Source organism: Humulus lupulus, chromosome 6, assembly GCF_963169125.1.
Source record: "Humulus lupulus chromosome 6, drHumLupu1.1, whole genome shotgun sequence".
Classification (NCBI taxonomy): domain Eukaryota; kingdom Viridiplantae; phylum Streptophyta; class Magnoliopsida; order Rosales; family Cannabaceae; genus Humulus; species Humulus lupulus.
Window position 1 is genome coordinate 204,033,913 of NC_084798.1, and position 17,258 is coordinate 204,051,170.

At 36.4% G+C, this 17,258-nt stretch overlaps 1 non-coding gene across 1 annotated transcript; it reads left to right on the forward strand.

The window, feature by feature from the left end:
- Positions 1-214: 214 nt before the first annotated feature.
- LOC133787465 (small nucleolar RNA R71) lies at positions 215-321 on the forward strand. Its single transcript, XR_009872486.1, has one exon. It is a non-coding gene; the product is annotated as a small nucleolar RNA R71 (small nucleolar RNA).
- The last annotated feature ends 16,937 nt before the right edge of the window (positions 322-17,258 follow it).

Genomic DNA, 17,258 nt, shown 5'->3' on the forward strand with positions numbered 1-17,258 from the left:
CGAAATTGCATCCACTTCATACAGACCGGCCACTTTCCTTGAAGAGCTTCTTTCACATGGCCACTGCTGATTATTCATGGCCATTTCCTCCAACAAGTCATATGCCTCATTGGCTCTCTTTCTCATAAACGCACCACCAGCTGCTGCATCAATGAGTGTGCGAGTAGTACCACACAACCCATTATAAAAATTATGGACTAGCATCCATTTCTCTATTCCGTGATGCGGGCACTTTCTTATCAAATCTTTGAATCTCTCCCAAGCTTCATAAAGAGACTCATTGTCCAACTGATGAAAATTATTAATCTCTCCTCTCAACTTAGCTGCTTTAGCTGGAGGGAAGAACTTGGAGAGGAACTTCAACGCTAGATCATCCCATGTATTGATTGAGTTAGGTGGCAAAGATACCAACCAACTCTTAGCTCGCTCCCTCAGAGAAAATGGGAATAATCTAAGTCTGGTAGCATCATCACTAACTCCATTCATCTTAAATGTCTGACAGAGCTCCATGAAGTTAGAGAGATGCATGTTTGGGTCTTCAGTGGGTAGTCCCCCAAACTGGACTGTGGATTGAACCATCTGAAGTATGGCTGGCTTTATCTCAAAATTGTTTGCATCTACGGCAAGTGGTCTTATACAAGACTGGACCCCCGTCATTGTTGGCAACACATAGTCCCTCAGGCTACGGTCGGGTGGATTCTGACCATTAGCCTGGTCTTCTATGGCACCCCCATTATTACCGTTGTTGGCCATAACATCCTCTTGCTCAATCCTTTGTACAACTCTTTCCAACCTTTTGTTTCTTCTGTTTTGCCAGCAAGTCTTCTCTATCTCAGGATCAACAGGCACTCTTGCAGCTGGTCCTTGACGTCGCATAAACCAATGGTACCTGAGATGAGATAAGAAGAATTGGACACAAACAAGTTAGCAAAAAGTGAAAAGAAAAATAAATTAGAATTTAATCCAATTAACATAATATCAACTAAAACATTCCCCGGCAACGGCGCCAAAAACTTGTTGCAGATTTTATTACACGCAAGTGCATGTACCATACAAGTAGTAACTCACACAGGTGAGGTCGAACCCAAGGGAATTGCAGCTAAGTACTAACCAAATTGGATCTATATTTCTATTTGGCAACAATAAAATTTGGTGTTAAAATAATAATGCAGAAAACACAACAAGCAAAACAACAAATAAAAAGGGTTTAACAATGAATGTGAAATTAGGAATATGATTTCAATTGCTTTGATTACCCAATTGTTAATACTAGTCAACTATTCTTCTTCCTCCTATGAGATGACAGATTATAAAATCACCTAAACTCTTTTCAGATCATGAAGCTACTAAATTGCATGTCAACTACTGCATCTCTGAGATAGTACAACAAACAATTCGCATTAAGCAATAATCTAAAAGTCACACAAGCTATGCAAATACTTTTGTTTCACATCAAAACCTATGTTTATTCATTTAGAGCATTCCTAATATTCACTTTTCAGATTTCATATTAGGATCATGAATCATGCTTAAGGTGATCAATCTCAAACATGTATTAAGCACAAATATGAACAAATCACATAAACAAGGAAGAAGGAACAATCAAATAGCATTAATCCATGGAATTATCTCAGTCAATATCCATCAAATCCCTAAATAGGAGTTTAGCTCATAATCTCAGTATTCATATCCATAATCAAAGTAAACATAAACAATAACATAGAAAATTAAAGAAAAAGAGAATGAAACTAGATTGGGAATTGTCACAGATCGCCCACGCTCGCTCCAAGCTTCTTCTTCTTCTTTTTTGACTTGTTTCTGTCTCCCCCCTCTAATTCACGTTTTTGTCCTCTTAAAATCACATCAGAAATCGTAACCCTAAATTATCCCATGTGAATTGACCAAAATGCCCTTCATTTAAAAATCTACCGAATTTCAATTTCCAGCAACCTAGCGCGGTCGCGCTCTACAGTAGTGAGGTCACTCTACTCTCTCAGAAAAGGCATTTTTGACAGCTTTACGAATTTTTGTGCTTTTTTGGCATCTTTTTCATTCTAAATCATCCCAATCCTTCAAAACCTGAAAATAAACAAAAACAACACAAAACAAGCGTAAAATAGAACAAAACAACCCTAAACCTCTAAAATACTTCCTAAGTAGACACACTAAAACAAGTCTAAAACTCACTAATCAAGAACGAAGGTCTATCTTTAAGAATACCCTCTTTCCTTGCAACTGATCAAACAAATTATCTATCCTTGGCAGATGATACTTGTTGTTAATTGTTAACTTGTTTACTTCTCTATAATCAATACACATCCTTAGAGAACCATCTTTCTTCTTTACAAATAGAACTGACGCATCCCAAGATAAGAAACTAGGTCTGATAAAACCTAAGTCTAACAGCTCTTGTAACTATACTTTCAATTATTTTAACTCTACTGGGGCCATTCTGTAAGGTGCTCTAGACACAGGCTTCGTCCCTGATGCCAGTTCTATCACAAATTCAATCTCTTTGTGTGGTGGCAACCCTGGTAAAACTTTTGGAAACACATCCAGAAACTCACTGACTAGTCTGGTCTTTTTTGGTCTCACTGGCATGACCTGGGTGGTGTCAACCACACTGGCTAAGAATCCAATGCAACCTCCTTGCAATAGATCTCTAGCCCTTAACATAGAAATCATAGGTATACGGGGTCCATGCACAGTACCAACAAACACAAAAGGATCCTCACATTCAGGCTCAAAGGTGACCATCTTCCTTCTGCAATCTATGGTTGCCTCATACTTCAGTAACCAATCCATACCCATAATCATGTCAAAGTCATTCATAACTAACTCTATCAAATCCACTGACAACTCTCTGCCCTCCACTGTCTCTGGCAAAGATCTAACCCATCTTCTGGATACTACTAACTCCCCAGTGGGTAATAAGGTCCCAAACCCCACAACATAATAATCACATGGTCTACAAAGTCTATCAATAATTCTACTAGCAACAAAAGAATGTGTAGCACCAGAATCAATCAAAATAGTATAAGGGGTTCCAACACTAAGAAGCTGACCTGTAACTACTGAGGGTGAAGCCTCAGCTTCTGCTTGAGTCAATGCGAACACTCGAGCTGGGGCAGAACTGTCCTCCTTTCTGGGTTCTTCCTTTCTTACTTTTGGTAAATCTTTCTTGAAATGACCCACTGCCCCACGTAAGAAGCAGGCCTTTGCCCTACACTCTCCCAAATGATGTCTCCTGCACCTAGGGCACTCAGGATAAGACTTCCAGGCCTCATTGCCACCCTGGCGGCCCATTGAAATACCACGTAGTCGCCTATCAGGACTTGGATTTGGGAAGGTATCAGGAACCTTCCTCTTTTGATCACTAGAGCCTCCACCCCTACCTGAACCCATAAATGGAGGATATGTCCTCCTCAACTCTCTTTTGGCTGCATTGTCTCGCCAGATCTTATTTTCTGCACTCTCAGCTGTGAACGCCTTCTCCACCACCTGTGCATAAGTAGTAACTCCAGCCATAGTGGTGATACAAACATCCCGGGCTAATCTAAGTTGTAGCCCCTGGAGAAACATCTCCCTTCTGCTCCCATCAGTGGGAACCAGCTCCATGGAAAACTTTGCCAATCTATCAAACTTCAGGGCATATTCAGTTACTGATAAACTCTTCAGCTTCAGCAGCCCTGATGGCATCATTATAGTACTTCTCATTAAACAGAGTCTAAAACTCTTCCCAACTTAGGGCATTAACATTTCTAGTCTAGGATATCACTTCCCACCAAATTCGGGCATCCTCCCGAAACATGTATGTGGCATAGGCCATCCTTTCATTACCAGACACCCTCATGAGGTCAAGGATGGTGGTAATCATACTAATCCATTGCCCAGCCTTAGCTGGATCTGCACTACCCTCAGAAACTGGAGGTTGCTGTTTTCTGAACCTTTCATAAAGAGGTTCCCATTTGCTTCCAACCTCTGGCAGCTACTCAACTGTTGGCACCGCTACATGTGGTGCCTCTGGTAAAACGTTTCCTGTAGGAACTTGTTGTTGTCTCAGGAGGCAGATTTCTTCTTCCTGCCTCAATACCCTGGCCTGTAAATCATTAAACAACTGCTGCCAATTATCAGGAACAGGCTGTTGAATATGATTATGGTCATTCTCTTGACCCTGTTTGTCATTCTGGCCTTGATCTTCCTGGAAAGCTGATGAATCAGTCTATCTTGGAATCGTTCTTATAATTTATACTATGTTGAAACAATCAATGTCAGTTAGGCATTGATAACTAATCCTCTTGTCGCCTCACGGTCCAAGAACAAGTAGATAATCACCCATATTCCACAATTATACATATATACAATTGAATACATGATCATAGCATTTAGCATTTAACATGTATCAGTTAATAATTCACAATGAACAATACTAATAAGTATGCTCTAGCAATATCACTACTAATAAGCACGTTCTTGCTTATGATGCAATAGTCAAGGCCCAACCTTATTAATATATCTCATGTAGACAAGTAAAGCATTTATACTTTATTTAATCATTTAAATATATAACCACATAAATAGTTACCAAACCATGAGTCGAGCTTGTCTTCAGTTTACAGGAACCTTAAACCTTGGCACGCTCTGATACCAGGTTGTAACACCCTGGTTACTCCAAGACCGTTACTGTGAACTTTAAACCATGCTTAACTTGCTAACCAAGTCATTTGGTTACAAACGTGCATCTAGGTGTTATGAATAGGCTAAGGTGAAAAATCTCGATAAAAAAGGAAATTATATATTTTATTTAAAACATAAAACTATACATGGGCCCATAAAAGCGTTTACAAGTTATTTACAATTCAAAATGGTCATTACAGTGTAAAATTTACAACTCGCCGACCTAAGCGGAAAAAATAGGGTTAACCCCTAGTTCCCCTCAGAAACACCTTGGTCGTGGTGGTCAAGCGGCGGCATATATACACATCACCACCTAAGCTCTCCACTCAAGGCTAGGTGAGCTTTTCTTTCCCTTTACCTGCAACACATAGCACCCGTGAGCCAAGGCTCAGCAAGAAAACTCATTACTGCATGTATACAATATCAATTGATGATTATGATAATCATACTGGGCTTGTAGCCCTAATCAGATAATATCAAGATTCTATTAATGATGCTGGGGTGTGTAGCCCTAATCAGATGGTATCGAGATTCTAATAATCATGTTAGATGTGTAGCCCTAATCAGATAAGTGACTAATAAGTAAGTCATAAACTTAAACCAGATGAGTGACTATGGAGTTACGAACTTGAATCAGATAAGTGACTAATGAGTGAGTCACGATGATGATGCAGCCACCTGGGCCTTCTGGCCCTGACTCTAAGTAACTAGCCTTTAGACTAGACAAGCGCTTTTGTTTTCATCAAACTTAAGGTCGGTCAAGTATTTCATGCTTATGACGATAATGCTTATGTCGATTAGATCTAATCTTTTTAGCTTGCGTTAAACACGCTAATATCATTCTTAACTCATAAGCCAATACCATACGACCAGTGCTCAGTACTACTGCTGAACTTGACTAATGAGTCACAGCTTCACAGTCAATACTAACACCATTGCCGATTCTGACTAATAATTCAGTGTCATTCACAAGTAAGCAAGATTGCTAAGCATTTAATATGCAATCAATGTCCATATATAGAGCACTCAACATGCCTCATTAATAACCATACATGTCACATACTGGGTGTAGTTTGCTTACCTATGGTTCGAGCGTGAAACAAGTTAAAAACGACCCTTGAGAACAATCGATCATTTGGTCCCTTAGCGGTCACCTAGTCATAACCAAATATGGAACTCCATCAATAAAATAACTCAATAAAAGGTTCATGATCTAAAACCTCACTCCCGGGACCTCGAATCATACTCAAACGACTAGTAGATTTGATCCCGAGCCTTAGGAAATGAAACCCCGAGTCGAAAACCCTCAAAAATGCCCAAACATTGGCTTGAGGCATTTTCTCTACCCCTTCTTACCCTGAAAAAATATGCTAGACGTGCACAATACTGGAAAAATAGGGTAGCACTACAACGCTTCCCCCCTGGCACCATGGCGCTACAAGCAGGGCTGACATGCCCTGGACAGCGCTGTAGCGCCCATCCTTGGGCGCTGTAGCGCTAGAACTAGGGTGATTCAGCCCTGGTTTTTCCCCTTCGATTTCTCCAATCTCCAAACTTCAAGAACTGATTCCAAACTTCAACCAACTTACAAATGAACCCAAAAACCCATTCTACAAGTCCTAGGCATCAAAACCCAACCAAATTTTGCCAAAACTTCCTTGAATTCTCAATTATCCACTTCAAAATTCCAGCTGAAAACCAAATGGAAAACAGAGTATAACCATAGTTTCCATGGCTATAATTCATACCTCAAGCTCAATATTAAACCCTCTTCAATGGTAGAACACAATCCTAAACCCTCAAGGCTTGATTCCCTAGCTTGAATCCTTAATTGGAGCTTCAAAATTCAAAGAGAAAAGAGAAGGAAAAGATGATCGTGGGAGAGGAAACCAGTTGCTCTGTGTTTGCTCCTAAGGTTTCTAGTTTAAGTATAACTCATGGCCAAAAGACCAAAATGCCCCTAGGTCATTAAATTCCCTCTTAAGGCTAACAAGGGTAAAACCGTCCTTTCCTGCATATCACGTTAATTATAATTAACGTCCTCCAATTCCGATTATTCCCAATATTCTCAAATACTAATAAATCATATCATATTATTCTTTAATTCCCAGTAATGTACTAATCATCAAATTACCCCGAGACTCACCCCGAGCCCCGAAATTAACCCCGCTATGACCAAACCGCTAACTTGTATTCAAAGATCATCTCATGCCGAATAGCTCGTACAAATCCACATTATAATGTGACCTCATCAATAATCACCAGCACACATGAAAATATACAAATATGCCATCGACGGCCAAATTACCAAAATACCCTTATAATTAAAAGTGGACCCACATGCATGCATTTATCATCATATAATAATATAATTCACACAATCATGCACATAATCATTTAATGGCATAATAAATCAATTATAGCCCTCCTGGCCTTCTAATCCAACAATAAACCTCATTAGGGATTTTGGGGCATTACATTACAGCAAAGTTAGAAACGGACAGGTATAAGAAGTGTAATGACCCAGCTATGTCTAAGATCTTGGACCATTAAAACTACTAGACATAGCTACTATTTTGGGAAACATACATAAGAAATGACATAACTTTACTTAAAACCCCAAAATAAATATTGTGCAAAATACAAAGTAAAATATGAAATATAAACGGTATGGGTACCCATTGTTTAATACATAAAAAAATAACTTCAACCAATTGTTTAAAATCTAAGCGCGAAATTACATCAAAAACATAATTTAAAATACTTAAAGATAACGTCATCCTCGATCGACACTCAGTCCATTAAATCCATTCATCCTTAACACACAAGTCAAGCTGCCATGAATCCTTCTACCTTCCATATTCATTTTCCTACATTAAGCTAAAAATAAAGGAGTGTGCCTAATGCCCAGCAAGGAAAATCTACTAAAAACATACATCATAAATCATAAACATAAGACTATATCATAAACATATAGTATAAAACATATGACTATAAAAACATATATCATATAGGACTACAACTTTAATGGCCATTAACTCATTAACACGGCATGTGATAAACCATCTAGGTCCTCTGTCTACTAATCGAGGTAGGTTAGATCATATGGTAGTATAGGATAACCCATCTAGGTCCTCTGTCTACTAATCGAGGTAGGGTAAATCATAACTCTAAACCATGAAAATGATAAAAATTCTTGGGGCTTGCTATCTAAGCAAGTCATATGTCCAAGCGACTAAAAACATATTATTGGGGCTTGTTATCTAAACAAGTCATATGCCCAAGGACTACAAAACATATTATACATATACATATCATAGCATAAAACATATCATAACATAAATATATAAACACATATGATCTATCCTATTTTCCTTACCAAAAACTGGGATATTTGGGAACAAGAGCAGGATTAGAACACTCCTAAAAATCAACAGTAAGAATGGTGAATTTCTAAAGAAAAGAGATGAAAAGAAAACTAAACCATCAAAGAAGAAACTTACTGAGAAGAACCTTAAGTTTTCAAGAAACTTAAACATGTAATCAAGAATTATAAACAAGAGTTAGGATCTGAAAAGAAAATAAAAGAAAACTAAAGAACCATAAAGAATTGAACTTAGGGATAAGAATACCTTGAATGATCTTATGAATTGATCTAAACCTCGACACCGAAATCTCACTATTTCTCACTTCCCAAGTGTTTGGAAAAGCTTAGAATGATAAAGATTTTATCCCAAAACCCAAGTGTTTCACTCAATAGTAACACTAGCAACTTAGAGGCTCTAAACAAATGCTTAAAGGATGAAGAAAATGGCTGAGTACTAGGTCCTATTTATAGAGTTCAAGGAGTGAAACTAACCCCTTTTAATTTGAATAAATAAATGATTTTAAAATGAAAAAATATTTAAATTTTCGTTCAACAGACGCCCAGAACTCGATCAAAATCGTTCAAATGCATGTCTAAGTGGTTAAGGCTATTTTTAAATTGAAAAATCCTCAAAATTCCAAAAATGAAACTTGGAGCTGATATATCGCCCCCTATAGGCGATATATCGCCTCCCCCATATTCCTGAGCCCCGTTCGATCATTCGTGCGAAGTCGACGTATTTTTCGTATCTTCCGTAGGCGATATATCGGCCCCTATAGCTGCGATATATCGGCATACGTTGATATATCAAACACGTATTTGCACTTTGTCATCATATTTTGAATTGGATAAATAGCTTTGACTGAGTCTAAACGTAATCCTAACAACTACTTGAAGGTTCTAGAGCTTCTAGATCTTTCTTTTATTAAAACTATTCATCAAAATACTTAAATCCTTAATAAACATGATTATGACAAGTGTCATGCTCTTAATAGTTCTATCTAAACCTTAGGTTATAATAAATAATAAATCTAGGAACAACAATATTAGTCAAATCTTATGTTATAATTAATATTCTTAAACTATAGGTTAAACTTATAAAATCCATAACTGTTGCTATGAGTTTCCAACTAAGTCCCAACTTGAACCAAAATCCATGGTAACTAACATATTATAAACTAATACTAACTACTACTACTATCTAGCTAAGTAAAAATTCTGGGACACTACAAGAAGAGATCCTCGTTGGGGACGGGAGAGCTCAATATGGGTGGTGTACTTAGGTAGGCTTCCAATTCCTCGAAGGCTTTATTTTTCTCTACCCCCCATGCTGTGTTGGCGGATTTTTTAATACATTGAAAAAAGGGTTGGCAGTGGTCTGACATACGGGATATAAACCTGCTCAAGGCGACCATTTTTCCTATTATAGTTTGAATATCACAAATAGTTCTCGGTTCTTTTACTTCTGATAATGATGCAATCTGAGTTGGGTTGGCCTCGATGCCCCTCTTACTAACTATGTACCCCTAGGAATTGTCCTGGAGATACTCCGAAAACCCATTTGGCTGGGTTCAATTTCATCTGATATGCATCGAGTATGTCAAAGCACTCTGTCAGGTTCCCCACATGTGTGATACCTTATTGTGATTTAATCACCATGTCATCAATATAGACTTCCATGTTTTTATCGAGTAATGGAGAAAAGAGCTTGTGCATCAGCCTCTGATATGTCACCCCTTCGTTCTTTAGACCGAATGACATGACCTTGTAGCAGTATAAGCCACGCTCTGTTGTGAATGCGGTGTGGATCCGGTCCTCTGTTTTCATTGGGATCTGTTTATATCCTGAGTAGGCATCAAGGAAGCTCATCATTTCATAACCTGCCATTGCGTCTATCATCTGATTGATTTTTGGGAGTGGGTAGCTATCTTTGGGGCATGCTTTGTTCAAGTTTGTATAGTCGACACATACGCATTTTTTCCCATTCTATTTTGGAACCACCACATGGTTTTCTAGCCAACTTGTATTGCTTGGTTGACTTCGGGAGCGAACCTTCTTTGCCTCTTCTTGACAGCTGGAAAATCTTTTGATATATTGAGGCTGTGACACACGACTTTGGGGTTGATGCCGGGCATATCATGCGGGGACCAGGCAAAAGTCCCAACTCTGGTTTTGAGAAATTTGATTAGAGCTTGTTTCCCTGAATCTGACAATTGGGCACTTACCAGCAATGTTTTAGATGGGTTGTTTGAGTCTATGCAGACTTCTTCCAGATCACTGAGAGTGGATTGTGATTTTTCGTGTTCGTCCTCATCTTCTATACCTTTGAGATATACTGGTAATTTGCCCGCTAATTGCTATTTGTTGTGAGCGTCGTCAGAGGCGGATGCATCCACCTTGTTTATTTCTTTCAGGGTTAGGTAGCATTTCTTTGCCTGCCTCTGACATCCCTTTATATCGATGGTATAACGCCCATTGGGTGATTGGAATCGCATAACTTGGTGTAAAGTGGAGACAATGCCTTGCATTATGTGGTTCCAATTTCGCCCCATGATTGTGTTGTAGCTTATGATGGAGTCTATTGTCAGGAAGTCCACTTCTAAATTGCGTTCTGCGGTGACATCGTTGAGTCTGATTGCTCCCTTTGGATACACTCTCTGGCTATTGAACCCCAAGATTGGTGTGATAGAAGGTCTGATCTGATTTTCCTGAAGGCCCATTTTCTGGAAGGCTTCCCAGAAGAGGACGTCGACGCCACTACCTCCATCAACTAAAACTCTCCCCAATTGGAAACGATCTACTTGGAGCTTGATTAGTAATGGGTCATCGTGGGGTAAATGCACTTCCCATAGGCCCTCTTCGGTGAAAGTTATTGAAGCAGCGGGGTAACACCTTTCCTCTGCAGCGACAAAGTTGATGGTGTGCCCCAGCGATCTATATCGTTTCACTATTTCCTCCCTTCGTCTCTGATATTTGGTTCTTCTTTCTTGCTCCATGGTTGGTTCTACGGTGCCATGTATCATTGGGACTTGGTTGGTTCTTGCAAATTTGAAGAAGCCACGTTTTTCAAGGTTGGTATTATTGTGGGTGCTGGAGGAGGAGGGACATTGGGTTGCGGGATGCCTGCTCTATCAGATCCTTTAATATACTGAGATAATCATCCATTTCTCATAAGGGCTTGCATTTGGTTGTGGAGGTTGTGACATTCAGATATCATATGTCCGTGGTCCTTGTGGAAGATGCAAAACCTATTCTTGTCTCGCATTTTTGGAGGAGTGGTGATTTTGTAAGGTTCTCGCCAGATAGGTCGGTCTTTGTTCTCTTCATAAATGACCTCTTGTGGGACAGTGTATTCGAAAGAAGAGAATCTTGGTGGATCGCGGTTGTTTCTTAGTCTCTTTCCCCCCTTTGAAGGTTCTGACTAATGTCTTTTTCTTTTATCATCCCCTTTAGTCGGGGGAGATGGGTTGTTTGGAGGAGGTGTGGAGATGAGGGCGGTCTTCTTTTGGGCGTGCTCGCGATACTCCAAAACTCGGAAGACACCTTCGGCGTGGGCCTATATTTCTGCCATGTCATAAGGCGGGGTCATAGTGAGATTTTCGTGTAAGAGGGATCCCACTTGCAAACTTTTGACGAAGAGGTTGGTAGCATCCGTTGGCTCTACATCATGTATTTGGTGTACAAGATCGATAAAGCGTTGTAGGTACGGCTTTGGGTGTTCATTTTCTCCTTGCTCTATTCGATAGAGGTTTGCCATAGTTCTTGGAGCCTCGCGGTTGGCACTATATTACTGCAGAAAAGCTCTATGAAGGTCGCAGAAGTTGTTGACAGAGCCAGGTTTGAGATGTCTGAACCATTACAGAGCAAGTCTGGAAAATATTGTGGAGAATACTTTGCAATGTATGGCTTCATTATTCACTTCCAAGGCCATTTTTTGTTGAAACTGGAATAAGTGACTGAGTGGGTCCCCTTCCTGTTAAAGGCTGGTAGAGGAGGGATCACGAAGTCTCTTGGTTTCGGTTCGTTCTGTATCCACTCAACGAAGGGTGATCTTTCAGGAGTTCTTGATGCTAGCTCAACGTAGTCAGAGCTGTGCGCAGATTGTCCCTCGAAGAATTTTTGCATCACTTCTTAGAACATTTCCTCTTTTCAACTCTCCAAGAACCGAACAGAGGGGGTAGGAACTTCGGTGGTCACGTCGTGCATGACCCGCGCATGGGTTTGCTGACGATCGCGCTTTGTGGCGGTTCAGTTTGTTCTCGACGACTCCATGTCAGCTTCTGGATGAGTTTCGTACTGTTCGGTCCGTCGTTCGACAGCCTTCCATTGTTGACGTGCTGGGGAAGACGACATCGGTGCCTGGGTTCCTTCTCTGAAGCGAGGAGTGTTGTCTTCGAATGGATCAATCTGGATGACCTGAGTCTCCAATCCACCAGGGTTGGAGTTTTCCTGGTCCTGAATCTTGCGCAGGCCTTCGTTTGTTCTCAGTAACTTAGAAATTTTGGCCTCCATTTTCGCCTGGGCAACAGTTAATGTTCTGATGGCCTCATCAGACTTCTGTTGGCTGGCTTCCACTAATCGACACATTTTGTCGAGCTGCTCATCGACGTTTATCGTAGTAGCGACGGGAACTACTGCGCTCGATGCCCTGTTAGTCTTTGGCGGCATGGCTTTTGTGTTCGACAGAATCTTGATTGTTCAAAATTTTCTTGTATCAAAGATTTATTGAATTTCCCACAGACGGCGCCAAATTGTTGAAAGCATAAATTTTTCTCTTTCTATTTTGGGAGGTACTTGTCAACAAACTACGATTCTCCGATCTCTTTTCGGCAGTTTAGGTGGCTCAAGTGATCATCAAACTGTCTGTGTGTACCTGCAAGAAAGACACTTCGATGCTTAAGTTAGTATCCTATTTTTTTCTCTAATGAAATTATATTTATAGGGCAAAGAATACTAAGGAGTTAGTTGTTCAATCTACTTCCTGATTTTTTATTTGAATAACTGAATTTCCCGCCAAAATGTCTACGGACTCTCTTGTTTTGCAGAGGATAGAGGCGGAGCTCGCCTCTGGTCCATGGCTTCTGGCCACAACTCTTCTGCTCGAACTAAAACGCTCTGTTTCATTTGTCCCTAAAATAACAAAGTACTTAAGCCGAATATTTTGAGCCCAACAGAAATATATTTCATCTTCTTGTACTTCATTTTCCCTCGTGTTCCTTTCTATTACTATCCTCTTCCCTTCATTGTTACTACCTCAACTTTAGTTGCCACACCAAAACTGCTGGCTCTAAATCTTGTACACAACAATTCAGTCATATCCAAAAATGATATGCTACCCAACCCTAAAGGTTACGACGATAATGATTTCTTATTCGATTTTTATCCAATTAGCAAATTTCACAATTTGCGAGTCACCTCTCTAGCACTTTACACTAGCGAAAAAAAGGTAGAAATGAGCATGACATGTTTTCAGCAAGCTAAGTTGCTGGAAAGGTGACTAGCCAATAGTCAAGTTTACAAACATCAATCCATTATTAATTGGAAAAAGATTAGGCATATTTACATGATTCACTTATTCTTCCTTAAAATTTTCTTTTATGCGTACGATCACACAACTAATTTTACAATTATACATTTTCACTTTTATCTTTTCATTTATACGGTGTCCTTAGTGCAACTCATGATCTCAAATCTCAATCTAAGGTAAAATATATCCCAAGTAGGAATAAAATATCATATCATCGGTCCAAGAGTTGGATACAATGCGTTTGATTGACTTGAATGATAATAAGCTCGCAAATTGTAAAACCCCAGCCCAATGAATATTCTTTTGCTTTGATTTTCTCCCACTCACACCTAGTCTAATTGGTTGGATATGTAATCTGTATTTTTGTTTTTTTATGAATATAATCTCTAAATTTTTTTTTTTTTTAAAAAGCAAGATAACTTATTTGAAATATAAATATTATATAGTATTATTTTATATACTTACCTTTTTTTTAAAAAAAATATTTTATATATACTTTAATTATAAAAATAATAAATGATGAAATCAATATTTTTATTTTTTTCACTAAAAAATCTTTGTTTTTGTAGGGATTTTACTGTCTTGACCCTACACCAACTCAAACATTCATAAGTACGTACCCTAAGGTCCTACTTGACCTTTTACACTTGCCAATAGCACGTGCAATTCACATTCTTCTTATTTCACAGGTCAATAAATGTATGACACACCACATGTCAAAGTTAATTTCTAATAGTCCTAGAATATTCCTCTTTAGGTTTGAACTGACTGCGAAGAACCACATAAGAAATTGAATTGCAAAATTAGGGCAAGAACACACAAGAAAGAGAAGAAATCAAGCATCAATCATCAGAGATATTAAAGATAAAGACACCAGATTTATAGATCACCCTTTTAAATTAGGGGCTAATCTTCCTTGAGCTCGCCTCAGAGGTTCACCCTTTTTATGTTCAATTGTAAAAAAAAAAAAATCAAGTTGTTTTTTAGTTTATTTTAGGTATATGTATAGGTGTTTTGTAATATTTTTTTAAATATTTTTTCTCATAATTTAACATATATTGGTTGATGTCTAGTTGATTTTGAGGTACTTTTAGTGTTTTTTTATTTAGTTTTATTAAAGTTTACTTTAGGTAGATTATTAGTGTACTTTTTGGTTTTTTGATTAATTTAACTGTGTTTTTTTTTTTGTCATTTTTTTGTTTTAGTTCTTTTGTAATTTTTTTTGGGTTTTAGTTGTTCTTATTATATTTTTAGCATATTTTTGTATGTAGTGATTTATGTCTAGTTGATTGTATTTTTGGTTTATTTTCAATATATGTTGGGGTATATCTTTAGTTTATTTTGGGTACTTTGGGTGAACATATTTTTAACTTTTGTTATTGTGAGGGTTGATTTTCAGTTATTTTTTCATGGTTGATTTTTAGTTTATTTTAGGTATATGTGTAGTTGTTTTGATGTACATTTTGGGCTGATATCTAGTTTAGAATATATTTGTAAAATTGTTTTTTGGTTTATTTTAGGTATATGTTTAATTGTTTTGAGATATATTTTGAGTTTATTTTTGACACATTTTAAAATATAGGGATAAGTTTTTCGAGGTTGTATTTTTGTTATTTTTTTAGTTTGTTTTAGGTTAATGCAATTAGTTGGTGTCTAATTGATTTATTATTGTTTTTTCAACATTGTATTGTTGTGGGATTGTTGTCTAGTTGATTTTTAACACAGTTTGTTGTTGGGTTAATGTCTAGTTGAAATCGTATTTTTGTAATTATGAAACTTTAAAATTGTATTTTTTAAAACTTGAGTTAGTAAAATTGAAGAAAAAAAAAATAAGGGTCATAAAAATGTAAAAAAACATAAAAAAAAATGTGTATTTAAGAAAAAACCCCAAAATATTAAATAAGCAATAAAGTTAAAAGGGGACTAGAGGTAGCCATAACCTATCTAAAAAAATTCAATATTTTTTAACAAATTATTATATATGTACAAATTTATATTAGTCTCTTCTAAAATTGAAAAAAATATATATACATTTATATATATATACATATTGTATATAACTTAGTATAATCTTTCCTGAAAAAAAAAAAAAGATGGCCTCTTCTTTATATTAATCCTGGCTCTGAATAATAAATTATTGTCCTAACTTTTAGGTTTGAGTAACATATCGTTTTAAGGGAGAACAAGGCACATCATATAAAGGATGTGCTAACAAAAGTACATATATCATAATTGGTGATTAGGAAAAATTACATATAAATTTGAACATAGGAATTTCACAAAAATTATAAAAATACAAATAACAGTTTGTAGCAATTTGTAGCAATTGTAATCCTTGTTACAATTTTCTATTTAATTTATAAATATTATTTACAAAATTATAACATATAGTTACAAATTTGTAAATTTTTGTTACAAATGTATAAACTGTAATTACAAAAAAATTGTATATTTACAAATTTGTAAACTTTGTTTTATAAAAAAAAGTTTCGTATTTACGATTATGTCATTTCGTATTTTTGTAATTTTTTCCCAATTTTATATTTTTAGTATTTTTTTTAAATCTCAAGTATTTTTGTGCATTTCTCTCGATTTAATCGGGTATTTGGGCTCAACTATTATTGTGAACCTCTAGCGAAGAACTAGGATCAAAATTCACATAATCTTTTTATTTATTTTAGATAGTGAAAAACTATTATTGCTTAGGGTTGGTCTAAATTTAAGGCCAATTAAGTGGTTGCTAAGGCACCAAAAAGAGGGTTCTATTATATATTTTTAAATTAAATCTTTTTAGTTTAAAGAAAAAAAATCTATGAAGTCCTCTTTTCAATTTTTTTTCTTAACATTGGTGAGTGTGCTTTATTTTCTAAAGAGGAAATAAAACGTTAAAATGATTTTTTTAAATGTAAACTAATAAATGCTTTTTTTTCTTACTCCATATCAACCAGTTTAACGTTAAAATGATTTTGAACTAATTTGAATAGTAGTTGTTTACTGGTGTTGTCTTAAAAAAATTATGCATATATATTTCATTACAAATTAAATTTTCATTTGTAAGTACTCTATCTATTTCACTTTTATTTTCTAAAGATCAAATTTTAGAACTCTTATTTTCAGTCTCTCTTCCAATATATGGATTAAAGAATAAAAAATCTTCTTCATAATTGTTTTTTTACAATTTTTAAAGAAATAATATTTAGTTTTATTATTACTTTTGTTTCGTTAATTTGTATTGATTTGCTTGCTTGTTTTATATAATAGTTTTATTAAGTTTAGTTTATTTTGATGTAGTTTTATTTATAATATTTGACTTTATTAAATGAATGCAATGTTTTTAATATTTAAGAAAATATATTAACCTGCTTATTGTATAGGAAATATAACTAATACAAGCTAATCTTTTTCTCTTCTATATATTAGCATAGACAATTAATATTTTTGCAATAATTAAAAACAACACCCAAAGCAGTCTAGACAAGCTGGGCTGTGTGAAATAATTTTTAAAGCAGTTTAGTCTACCACTTAAATTTTGACAAAAAAAGAAAGGAAAAACTATTTATTTAAATTTACTCTCTCAAATATTTATTTAAATACACATTAAAAAATTAATATACATTTTCTGACTAACCCAGAATTTTTATTTATAATGTGGGCTTAGAATGAAAAATACATATATTAATAAGTATC